The 12,338-nt window shown below is 35.8% G+C and overlaps 1 protein-coding gene across 1 annotated transcript in view; it reads right to left on the minus strand.

The window, feature by feature from the left end:
- Nucleotides 1–8,905: 8,905 nt before the first annotated feature.
- The window catches only part of CNOT6L (CCR4-NOT transcription complex subunit 6 like), a 182,774-nt gene continuing 179,341 nt past the window's right edge, over nucleotides 8,906–12,338 (minus strand). The window contains exon 13 of the transcript XR_007458117.1: nucleotides 8,906–9,060. The gene's annotated coding sequence lies outside the window, so the exon portion shown is untranslated. The remainder of the gene's footprint in view (nucleotides 9,061–12,338) is intronic.

A 12,338-nucleotide genomic window follows, 5' to 3' on the forward strand; every position in this document is an offset into this window, starting at 1 on the left:
CAAAAAATAGAAATGGAAGGAAAACTTTCCAACTCATTCTATAAAGCCAACATTACTTTGCTTCCCAAACCAGACAGAGATACCACAAAAAAAGAATTACAGGCCAATATCCCCGATGAACATGGATGCAAAAATTGGCAACAAGATACTAGCAAATCGAATTCAACAGCATATAAAAACAATTATTCACCATAATCAAGTGGGTTTCATTCCTGGGCTGCAGCGATGGTTCAATATCCACAAATCAATCAATGTGATGCATCACACTAATAAAAGAAAGGATAAGAACCGTATGATCCTATCAATAGATACAGAAAAAGCATTTGACAAATGGACAAATCTTTTCTTTAAAAAAACCCTCAAAAAAGTTGGGATAGAAGGAACATACCTAAACATAATAAAAGCCATATATGAAAAGCCCACAGATAATATCATCTCCAAGGGGAAAAACTGAAAGCTTTCCCCTTGAGATCAGGAACATGACAGGGATGTCTACTCTCACCACTGTTGTTTAACATAGTGTTGGAAGTCCTAGCATCAGCAATCAGACAACAAAATGAAATAAAAGGCATCAAAATGAGCAAAGAAGAAGTCAAACTTTCACTTTTCACAGACAACATGATACTTTACATGGAAAACCCAAAAGACTCAAGGCTGCTGGAACTGATACATGAATTCAGCAAAGTCACTGGGTACAAAATCAATGTGCAAAAATCAGTTGCATTTTTATACACCAATAGTGAAGCAACAGAAAGAGAAATCAAGAAATTGATCCCATTTACAATTACACCAAGAATTATAAAATACCTAGGAATAAACCTAACCAAATATGTAAAAGATCTGTATGCTGAAAACTGTAGAAAACTTATGAAGGAAATTGAAGAAGACACAAAGAAATGGAAAAATATTCCATGCTCATGGATTGGAAGAAGAAATATTGTTAAAATGTCAATACTACCCAAAGCAATCTACACACTCAATGCAATACCAATCAAAATTGCACCAGCCTTCTTCTTGAAGCTAGAACAAGCAATCCTAAAATTTGTATGGAACCACAAAAGACCCCAAATAGCCAAAGTAATATTGAAGAAGAAAACCAAAGCAGGAGGCATCACAATCCCAGACTTTAGCCTCTACTACAAAGCTGCAATCATCAAGATGGTGTGGTATTGGCACAAAAACAGACACATAAACCAATGGAATAGAATAGAGAACCCAGAATTGGACCCACAAATGTATGGCCAACTAATCTTTGACAAATCAGGAAAGCGTATCCAATGGAAAAAGTCTGTCTCTTTAACAAATGGTGCTGGGAGAACTGGACAGCAACATGCAGAGGAATGAAACTAGACCACTTTCTTACAGCATACACAAAAATAAACTCAAAATGGATGAAAGACCTGAATGTGAGACAGGGAACCATCAAAACCCTAGAGAAGAAAGCAGGCAACAACCTCTTTGACCTCATCTGAAGCAATTTCTTGCTTGATACATCCCTAAAGACAAGGGAATTAAAAACAAAAATGAATATTGGGACCTCATCAAGATAAAAAGCTTCTGCACTGCAAAGGAAACAATCAACAAAACTAAAAGTCAACCAATGGAATGGGAAAGATATTTCCAAATGACATATCAGATAAAGGGTTGGTATCCAAAATCTATAAAGAACTTACCAAACTCAACACCTGAAAAACAAATAATCCAGTGAAGAAATGGGCAGAAGACATGAATAGACATGTCTCCAAAGAAGACATCCAGATGACCAACAGACACATGAAAAGATGTTCAATGTCACTCATCATCAGTGAAATAAAAATCAAAGCCACACTGAGAAACCACCTCACACTGGTCAGAGTGGCTAAAATGAACAACTCAGGAAACTACAGATGTTGATGAGGATGTGGAGAAAAGGGGCCCTGTTGCACTGTTGGTGGTAATGCAAACTGGTGCAGCCACTCTGGAAAACAGTGTGGAGGTTCCTCAAAATATTAAAATAGAACTAACTACCCTACGACCCAGCAATAGCACTACTAGGAATTTATCCAAGGGACATAGGAGTGCTGATTCATAGGGGCACATGTACCCCAATGTTTATAGCAGCACTTTCAACAATAGCCAAATTATGGAAAGAGCCTAAATGTCCATCAACTGATGAATGAATAAAGAAGATGTGGTTTATATATACAATGGAATGAGAAAGAATGAAATCATGTCATTTGCAGCAACATGGATGGAACTGGAAGGTATTATGCTGAGTGAAAAAAGTCAGTCAGAGAAGGACAGATATCGTATGTTTTTACTCATATGTGGATCTTGAGAAACTTAACAGAAGACCATGGGGGAAGGGAAGGGGAAAAATAGTTACAGAGAGGGAAGGAGGCAAACCATAAGAGACTTAAATACAGAGAACAAACTGAGGGTGGATGGGAGGCAGGGAAGAGGGGAAAATGAGGAGAGCACTTGTTGGGATGAGCACTGGGTGTTGTATGTAAGTGATGAACCACGGGAATCTACCCCCAAAACCAAGACCAGACTTTACACACTGTATGTTAGCCAATTTGACAATAAGGTATATATTTTTAAAAATACTATTCTGCCCCTCCCCCATGGTCTTTTGTTAAGGAAAAAAAATGGTTAGAGAAGGAAGGAGCCAAACTATAAGAGACTCTTAAAAACTGAGAACACACTGAGGGTTGATAGGGGGTGGGAGGGAGAGGAAGGTGGGTGAGGAGTATTGAAGAGGGCACCTGTTGGGATGAGCACTGGGTGATGTATGGAAACCAATTTGACAATAAATTTCATATTAAATAAATAAATAAATACATAAATACATAAATACATAAATAATAAAAATAAAAATAAATTTAAAAATAGTATTCTGACTTTAGAAAGTCCATATAGATACTTTGATTACAGTCTGTCCTGTTTTGTTTTCCCCATATTTAATCATTGTCTTTTTTCAATTTATTTGCTATGTTTTTATCATTTATTAATCCCCAAACTCCCTAAAAAAGGATTGTTCTCCAATAATTTCAAACATGTCTGATAACCAGTCGGTTTTTCTTTTTCTTGGCTACATCTATCTTGATCTTTTCATTCCAGTTCATTCCAATCTAGGCTGGGTTGCTACACAGTGGCCATCCTACAATGGTCCTTTACCTCCTTCCCATTTTGAATCCACTGACTTCTCCCTCCTTTTGTTGGAGCATACCCTCCAATATTTTTCTAAAAAGGAAGGGAAACTTTTCAAGACATTGATATCGAAATGGCTTAGTTATACTATTCTTTATGTTTTATTGTATATGTATCAAATTATAGGTTGGAATTATTTTCTCATAAGTTTAAAGACATTTTTCTTTCAACTTCCAGCCTCCAGCATTAGTATGAACAAATTTTATATGATTCTCTGCACTGATCACTTGTAAATAATCTCTGCTCCTTTTTTTACATGTTTATTTTTGAGAGAAAGAGAACACATGTGAGCAAGGGAGGAGAAGAGAGGGAGACAGAGTATCTGAAGCAGACTCTGCATTGACAGCAGAGAGCCCAATGTGGGGCTCGAACTCATGAACCATGAGATCATGACTTTAGCCAAAGTCAGATGCTTAACAGACTGAGTCACCCAGGCGTCCCACTGCTCCTTTTCTTTTTAAAATCTGAGACGTTTAGATATCTCCTATTTGGCTCAGGGTTCAGAAATATCATCATGATACGCCTTGACGTGGGTTCTTTTTCACATCTCTTATGTGAAGTTATGGAATGAATTATTCCTCTTCAGTGTTTCCTTCACTTTCAAAGATGATCTACCTTCCCTGGCCCACTAAGTCAATTACCACTTGTCTGTTTGTTATACAGCTGCCTTTTTCTCTCAGTATCTTTGCTCTTGGGTTTTTGCCTTTTTAAATTTTTCTTTAATGTCATTTCAGTGGGAATTAAAGACTGCCAGTCTCTGTCAGAGGGTAGGCCCCACCACAACTAAACTAAGTCCAGGCTGGGGCCAGAACAGGCCTGGGCAGCTCCCCTCCCCTTCTTGAGCCAGGGTTCTTATTTCTGTGACTTCCCATGTGGTCTGAGGCCAGTACCAGGCAGAACCAGGACCCTCCATGTTCAGGCTGGAAGCCAGCCAGGGATGCTTGAGCCAAATCAATGTTGACGGTTCTTCAGGCATTTCTACCACAATATTGGAATTGAAAACACTGGCAAATAAGTTGAAATTTTTTAAAAAAGTGAGAAAAAAAGGAAATTCTTCAGCCTTGAAAACTATAAGTTCATCCCCCAGGGTATGGAGGATCCCCCCTCCCCAGAGAACCAAGGTAGTTACAGTTTTTCTTCCCCTTGGTCAATGGTTCCCAATATTTTTATTATGGCTCCCTTTTGTTGTATATATGTCCTCTTGCTCCCTGCATTTTTTTGCAAACCCTACCCCATTTTGAAAAACAAAACCACCCATTTTCCTTTAACTACTCCCAAGAAAATCACAAAAACAAATGAACAAACAAACAAAAAAATCCAGTGTATTCATTACAGTTTTCTTAAGCCAAACAAAGCTATTAACAGGGTGAAGAGTCTATTCAATGAAAATTATATGAAGCCACTCTAAAAATACCATTAGTGCAAAGTCATTTGTGATTCATATTCTTCAGAAAAAAAAATGTGAGACTCAATGATCAGCATTTCATCCACTTTCAGCCTCCTCACAATAATACTAAGGATGGAATTATTGGAAGCTGGCTAATGACCATGGGATATGATAATATGGTGGATATTTTGGAATGCATATTCAACAGTTTCCCCACAATGGTTGCTTTTCCTTGGAACTGTTCTCCCTTCCAGGACAAATGTACCACCTGTGTATAGAGAGCACCCAGCTCTCTCCTGTCAACATTGAAGTGGTGATAATAGAATCAGACAAAATTCACCCTGATTGCTCCTGTGTGGGACTCTGGGATGTTTCACACAATGTCTGCTCCAAGGTCTGCACAGGAAACATCTCAAGCTCCTGAGCTAGTAACTTATACAATAATAGACAAAAGCAGGAACAATGAACTCATCATAAGAGAAAAAGTCCAAGTGTGGATAAGCCTATTTGTGCTGAATTTATCATATTCAACTGGCAGTCTTCTCTGTTTAGAATATTCCTCACCTACCTACCAGTTTGGACCACATTAAATTGCCAATAAGCAACCATTTCTACACTACAAGAATGAAATTTCACACAGTTCAACACGAATAGCTTCTACTTGTCCCTCAGGACTTGTCTCGGTGATCGCCTCATCAGAACTCCTTCCCTGGCTTCCCTAATTTAGATGCTATTGTTCTGCTCCCAGTGCATGCTGTGCATATCACTATGAGTACTTACTTCCCTATGATAGTATCTCGGGTTTATCTCTCTGTCTTACTCACCAGACTTTAAGCAAGGAACCATGTCTTATTTAACTTTGAATACCCTGAATGTAACTCAGAGACTTGTAAACAGTAAGCATTCAATAAGTGCTTCAGTAAATGAGAATATAAAAGAGAACAGCTACCTGAGCAGTGTGTTTTGGTGTCAAAATCCATAATCTTCTCATCCAAATAAGATCCACGTGTGGATGAGATTGCTTGGGTGTATCTCTTTAAATACAGTTCCTTTGAGTACAGTTCCTCTAAATCTGTAGATCTGTGAAACTAGAGATGCAGTTATCTGCCTCATATGCACCCAAAATACAATGATGGTGCAGGCATAAAATAATCACTATAGATACTCCTGCTCCAAAAAAAGGGAGGAAATGAAATACACAAATTAGTCACCGTCCATAACAATTCTGAAATCCAATAAGGGGACTGTTGGATGTTCTATGTTCCTCCATTAGTTTTCAAGGCCCAAGAATAATTCTCCATGGCTCTCAGCTCTACTCTCTGGGCTACTGTTCCACCCTTTGAGTCATCCTTCCTTTTTCACGAAAGTAGCACTTGTTTGTGGCTGAATAATTTTCTTTGCCTGCTTCCCACTGGTAGAATTTTGGAGGGCCAATTGCCTCTTTTCATTTTGTCCTGTCTCTGCCCCTTTTAGTCCAAGCCAGCAATATTTATGTGGATACAGCATTCTAAAAACTTTGTAGGGCTTCCGTGAAATGCATTGGTGTTCATACCATTAGACAAATATTGCACCCATAAATCTAGATAAGCTCTTTGCTGTACTGGGCTCCTGCTGAAAAGTCTGAGAAGGGTAAGCTTCTCGTAGGCCCACTGTTGGAGAAGTCCTGTGAAATACATGCTTAATCTCTTTAAGTGGACTTTTGTGCACTGAATAATGCCTGGTCCTTTAATTTTTCTGAAGTCTGAACATGTTACAGCTACTTCCTCGGCTTTATCTTTAGACTATTTTTCTTGATAGTACTTAGAAGCCATTTCTTACTTTTAGCATTTTTTGTTCTCTGGAGAGGAAGAGAGATTTTCAAAATCGTCCATCTCTGTCTCTTTTCTGATTAACCATTCTTGCCTCTTGCATTTTACTATAAGCAGCAAAAAGCACCTTCTACACTTTTCTTGGAAATCTCCTCAGCTTACATTACCAAGTTCATGGGCACTTTTTCTGCTTCCCACAGAAATGCAAACGACAGTTTTTCTGCCAGTACATAACAAGGATTCTTTCAGCTTCCAATGGCATGTTTCTCACTTCTCTTTGATCCCTCCCAGGCAGCATCCTCAAGGTCCTGATTCCTAATGTCATTTGTTCAAGGCAACTTAGGTTTCCTTTATTATGCACCTCAAAATCTTTCCAGCCTCCTCCCACTCCCTGGTCCCAAAGAAGCTCTGAAGTTTTTAAAATATATGTTACTAAGGCACCTCACTTCTAGTACCAAAATATGTCTTAGTGTTAGTCATGTATTACTGCCTAACAGATTATCCAAACTTAGTGGATTAAAATAGCAAACATTATGCCACAGTTTCTAGGGTCAGGAATCTAGATGCAACTTAGCTGAGTCCTCTGGCTCAGTGTCTGTCACGAGGATCCATTTAATGTGTCAGAGGACTGCAATCATCTCCAGACTTGAATAGGGAAGAGCCTTGTTCCCAGCTCACTTCCATGCTTGTTGGCAGGATTCAGTTCCTGGCAGGCTGTTGGACTGGGGGCCTCAGTTCCTTACCAGCTGTTGGCAGCTCACAATATGGCAGTTTTCAGAGCAAGTAAGTGAAAAGAGTCAGAAAAAGAGAATTCAAGCAAGACAGAAGTCACAATCTTTTATAACTCCATCTCAGAAGTGATATCCCATCACTTTTCCCATATTCTGTTAATCATCAGCCCCGCACTAAAGGGAAGGGGATTACACATGAGTATGAATGAAGAATGGCAGGGATCACTGGGCCCCATTTTAGAAGCTGCTGAACTAGAACTTCATAAAGATGCATGATTGGGCCGTTATTATTTTAAAACTTAATATTTGTTTAAAGCTTACTATGTGCCACTCACTATTCGAAGTGTTTTGTATATACTCATCTGATTGTCATAACAGTCCTATGAGGAAAGTACTATTATCGCCCCTATTTTACAGATAAGTAACCTCAGAATTTAAACTTCAGTAATTTAGATTTAAGACTTTAAAGAATTTACCAAGGATTTGCAACAAATAAGCAGTTAAGCTAATATTTAAACCCAAGCCTAGCTCTAGAACCTCCTAACCACCACAATCTACACCATCTTATAAGAATGGTAGGACTTAGGGAAGATTAGATTTGTATTTGGATCTAGACACTGTGGAATGTCCATTGTGTAAAAAAAAGCTTTACAGCAACTATTTCTTTCTTCTGAACTTTTCATGGTTGTAAAAGAGATAGGATGATAAATATCTCTATACTAACTTTTAATTTTCCTAAACATTATTTTCATGGGAAAAATTATGATTGGAGAGATTTGAGTAACTTACCCTAAGACACTAGGCTATCTACTGCTTCTATCATATTATAAATATTTTCCCATATCATTAATAATTCTTGAAAAATACGACAATTAAGGTCTGTACATCTTGAGTTTAATTCAATATTCATATCATACCACCTGACTATGGTACTTTAAAAGCTAATGTATTCATTTTTTTTTTTTTTTTTGAGATCAAAAGGCCACAAAACCATTCTGAAAGGGCCTCACACATTTGGATTAAATCCTTTAAAGTCACAGTCTGTTGCTATGTGGAATTAGAATTTCTGAAGGAAAAATATTGCTTAAAGTAACATTGCTAGAACACAATAGTGTCAGGCAATATGGGAGCTAGACGCTCTTCTCTCCCATGCCCTTTGAAATTCCCATTTAAATAAAGGAACTTATAAAATTAGGGAACATAGCAACAACTCTGGAACTACTGTTCACATATAAGATTATTTGAAGAATTTCACTTAGGTAAAATGGGATTAAAGTGGATTTTTTTATAGCATTGATTTCCTTTTTTAAATTAGCACATGATAACGTTAAAGGTTTAAGAGAAAAACAGGATTTTAACATAAATTTAACATCACTAGCACAATATTTTAAAGATTCATCCATGTTTTAACACCTGTTTTTTTTATTTTTGAATAGTATTTAACTGAATGTATAAACCACTATTTGTAACTAATGCCACTGAGCTGTACACTTAAAAAATGTTTGAAATGGTAAATTTTATGCTATATACATTTTACCACAATTAGCAATAGATTAAAATTGTTTCATTATAAAATGTTAGAAAGGAATATAGTTCGATAAAATCAGAGGCTTATTATAAAAGTTTTAAGTTGAAGTACTTAAGAGATTTTTCAAAGAAAAATCTGAAAATAGAGTAGAAGATAGAAACAGAAAAAAAGGGATTTATAGTAATTTAAAGAATGATGTTTCAAGTGATAATTTAATTGAATTTTTATTCAATTTGGAAACTGGGCTTACATATATAATTGAGTCTGATGTTATACCATGATTATAGACTGCAATATATCAGAAAAACAGAACATATTTCTGAGTTGTATCTGAGATCCAGCTTTGACTTGCTATGTGGTCCTAGTCAGAAAATCTTGAATGCTGGTAGGAGATTTCTACAGTTTTCTTTATTTCTATGAAAAAAAAAGTTATAATTTAAAAGTAACACATGACTTTTATTTTTAATCATGACAGATATTTCTTTACTATGGGTCACATTTTCCTGTTTATTTTCATGTACAGTAATTTTTTATTGTATGCTGAATATAGTAGAGTACTACTATAGTAATCCTATAGTAATCTATAGTACACTATATAGTAATAATACTACTATAGCAACAAAGGAACTATAAGTAATTTTAAAAATCAGAAGAAACAAGTGAAAAATAAATATCAAGATGTAGGCATAACTCAAACCAAACCAAAAATTATATTGAATGTAAAGTCTCAACGCTCTGAGTAAAAACCAGCAATTCACAGATTAGATTAAAAAACAAGAGCAAACTATATGCTCTCTACATTGGTCGACTAGGGCTGCATAAACAAAATGCCACAGACTGAGGAGGCTTAAACAATAGAAATTTATTTTCCCACAGTTCTTAGACCTGACTCCTCTCTCCTTCTTTTGCAGATAACCACCTTCGTCTGTGACCTCACATGACCTTTCTCTGTGCTCAAACATCCCTATTATCTCTTCCTCTTCTTGTAAGGACATTTGTCCAATTGAGTAGGGCCCCACCCTTGTGACCTCATTTAACAGTAAGTACATCTTTTGAAAGCTCTATTTCCAAATACAGTCAACATATGAATTTGGGGAACACAATTTAGTCCATAGCACTGTCTAGAAAATATGCACCTAAAATGTAAAGGTACTAATAGATTAAAATTAAAAGGATGGAAAAATATATAACAGCAAACAGCAAGCAAAAGGAAGCTGATTGGACTATATCAATATCAGATAGAATACAATTCAAGAATAAGGGTAATACTGGTGATAAAAAGAAATATCTCATAATGATAAAAGGAGCAGTTTATTAAGACATAACAACCCTGAATGTTTATGCACGTAATAAGAGATATTCAGAAAATGTGAAACAAAACTGAGAAATCCAAAGGGAAAAAGAAAAATTTGCAGTCATAGTTGGCTATATGAATGCCCCTGTCTCGGAACAATTTTATTTTATTCTTACTGAATACAAATTGTATTTATATTCTTACTGAACTTTATCTACTTTGATAAAAAAGTATTTTTATCTACTTTGATAAAATTCAGGCAGAAAATAGAAAATCTGAAAAACACTGTCAATTTGATTTAGTTGACATTTACAGAATAATATATCCACTGACTGTACAATACACATTCCTTTCAAGTGTATGTAACATACTCACCAAGATATGCCAAATGCTGGTATGCAAAATATTCACAATACAAAGAACTTCTATCTAAAATATATAAAGAACTTTACAACTCAATATGAAAACATGTAACCCAACTTAAAAATGGGCAAACAACTTAAACAGACACTTCACAAAGAAAGCTTCTTTCACTCCTTATAATGTTTTTAGTATTCACCTACTTTGTTGCCTGTATCTGTATTTGTTCCTTTTTATTGCTAAGTAATATTTCATTTTATGCATATACCATTCACTAGTTAATAGTTTGTTTCCAAATAGCCAATTTGGGGCTAGTATTAACAAGACTGCTAAAAAATTGTCATACAAGTCTAATTGTGAATGCCTGTTTTTCTTTTTCTTGGGTAGAAATAAAAATGTTTGTGTCTTTTCACATCCATTCCAAAAAATGTACAAGAGTGCTGGTTGCTCCATATTCTTGCCAAATCCTGGTATTGTCAGTGTTGTCAATTCTAGCCATTCTAGTGTATGGGTAGTAGTACAGTATTATAGTTTTAATTTTTATTTCTCTGATGACTAATAATATTGTACAGCTTTTATGTGCTTAATGGATATTCATTATTTTCCTTTGTGAAGTGTCAATTCAAATCTTTGTTCACGTTTTTATTGCCTTTTATTGTTGGATTACGAGAGTGCCTTCCATATCCTAGAAACCATTCCATTGTGGGATATTTGTTTTGCAAATATCTTTTCTAACTCTGTGGCTTGTTTACTCTTCCTTTTATAGGGATGACTCTTGATGAGACTAAGTTGAGTTTTAAATTTTTGATAACATATAATTTGAATCAGCTTTTCTTCTTATAGTTATTGATTTTTTGTTCTAAGAAATCTTTGCCTGTTCCCAAGTCACAAAGGTATTCTCTTGTGTTTTCTCCTAAAAATTGATAATGTGCTTTTCTGTTTCGGCCTTTTTCACCTCAAATTGAATTTTGTGTCAGATGTCAGGTAGAAGTCAAGATTCATTTTTTTAATATGGATTTCATTAACTAACTTTTTAGAAACTGAAGATATCTTTCTCCCATGCACTTCATTAAAAATTATAATAATAAAAGCTACTGCAAATAAATTCTATATTTTTTGTATTAAACATAAAAAGTAATCTTGGGGCACCTGGGTGGCACAGTCAGTTAAGCATATGACTTTGGCTCAGGTCAGGATCCCACAGTTCGTGGGTTCAAGCCCCGTGTTGGGCTCTCTGCTATCAGCGCAGAGCCCACTTCAGATCCTCTGTCTCTCCTCTCAAAAATAAATTAACATTTAAAAAAATGACTGCTTTATAAAAATAATAATCTCAATATTTGTATCAGTTATGATTAGGTTTGCCTGTGTAACAGATATTAGAAAAAGTGACTCAAGAGAGCTAGATAGTTCTTTTTCCTTCGCATAAAAGAAGTCCAGAATAGACAGTCCCAAACTTAGACATCACCTAAATAGTCATTAGAGACTCCAGCTCCTTCTGGCTTCTTTGCCGTCCCTAAACTGTTGCCCTCATTCTCATAATCCAATGTGCAGATAGATATCCAGCCAATATGTCCATGTTCCCAGCAACAGGATAGAGGAAGGAAAAAAACCATTTGAACACCTTTCAGGTGACTTACAAGAAATTCCATTTATATAGCATAGGTCAGATTTTAGTCACTTTATCACTTGTAACTACTAATGAGTATTTTAGCAAGGTGCTAAGTGGTCAACTAAAAGTTAAGCTTCTATTGAGAGGAAGAGCGAAATTAACATAAGAAGTACTTATTATTCTCCTGAATGGTGTTCAGCACCTTGACACTCTAGAAAAAATGTGCAACTATTCAACTTGAAACAAAGCAAAACAACTCATAAGCTTTTCTTCTTGGAAAGAAAAAACAACTCTCACATTTGTCTTTCTTTAATTTTCAATTAATCTTGTAAATAGTTCAATAAATCTTCTCTACCATGTAATGCCAATTAGAAGCAAAGGTAATTTTCCTTACTTTGGCATCACTTGTATCCCTCCTCAGCCTGGTAA

Source organism: Panthera uncia, chromosome B1 (assembly GCF_023721935.1).
Source record: "Panthera uncia isolate 11264 chromosome B1, Puncia_PCG_1.0, whole genome shotgun sequence".
In the NCBI taxonomy this organism is placed as follows: domain Eukaryota; kingdom Metazoa; phylum Chordata; class Mammalia; order Carnivora; family Felidae; genus Panthera; species Panthera uncia.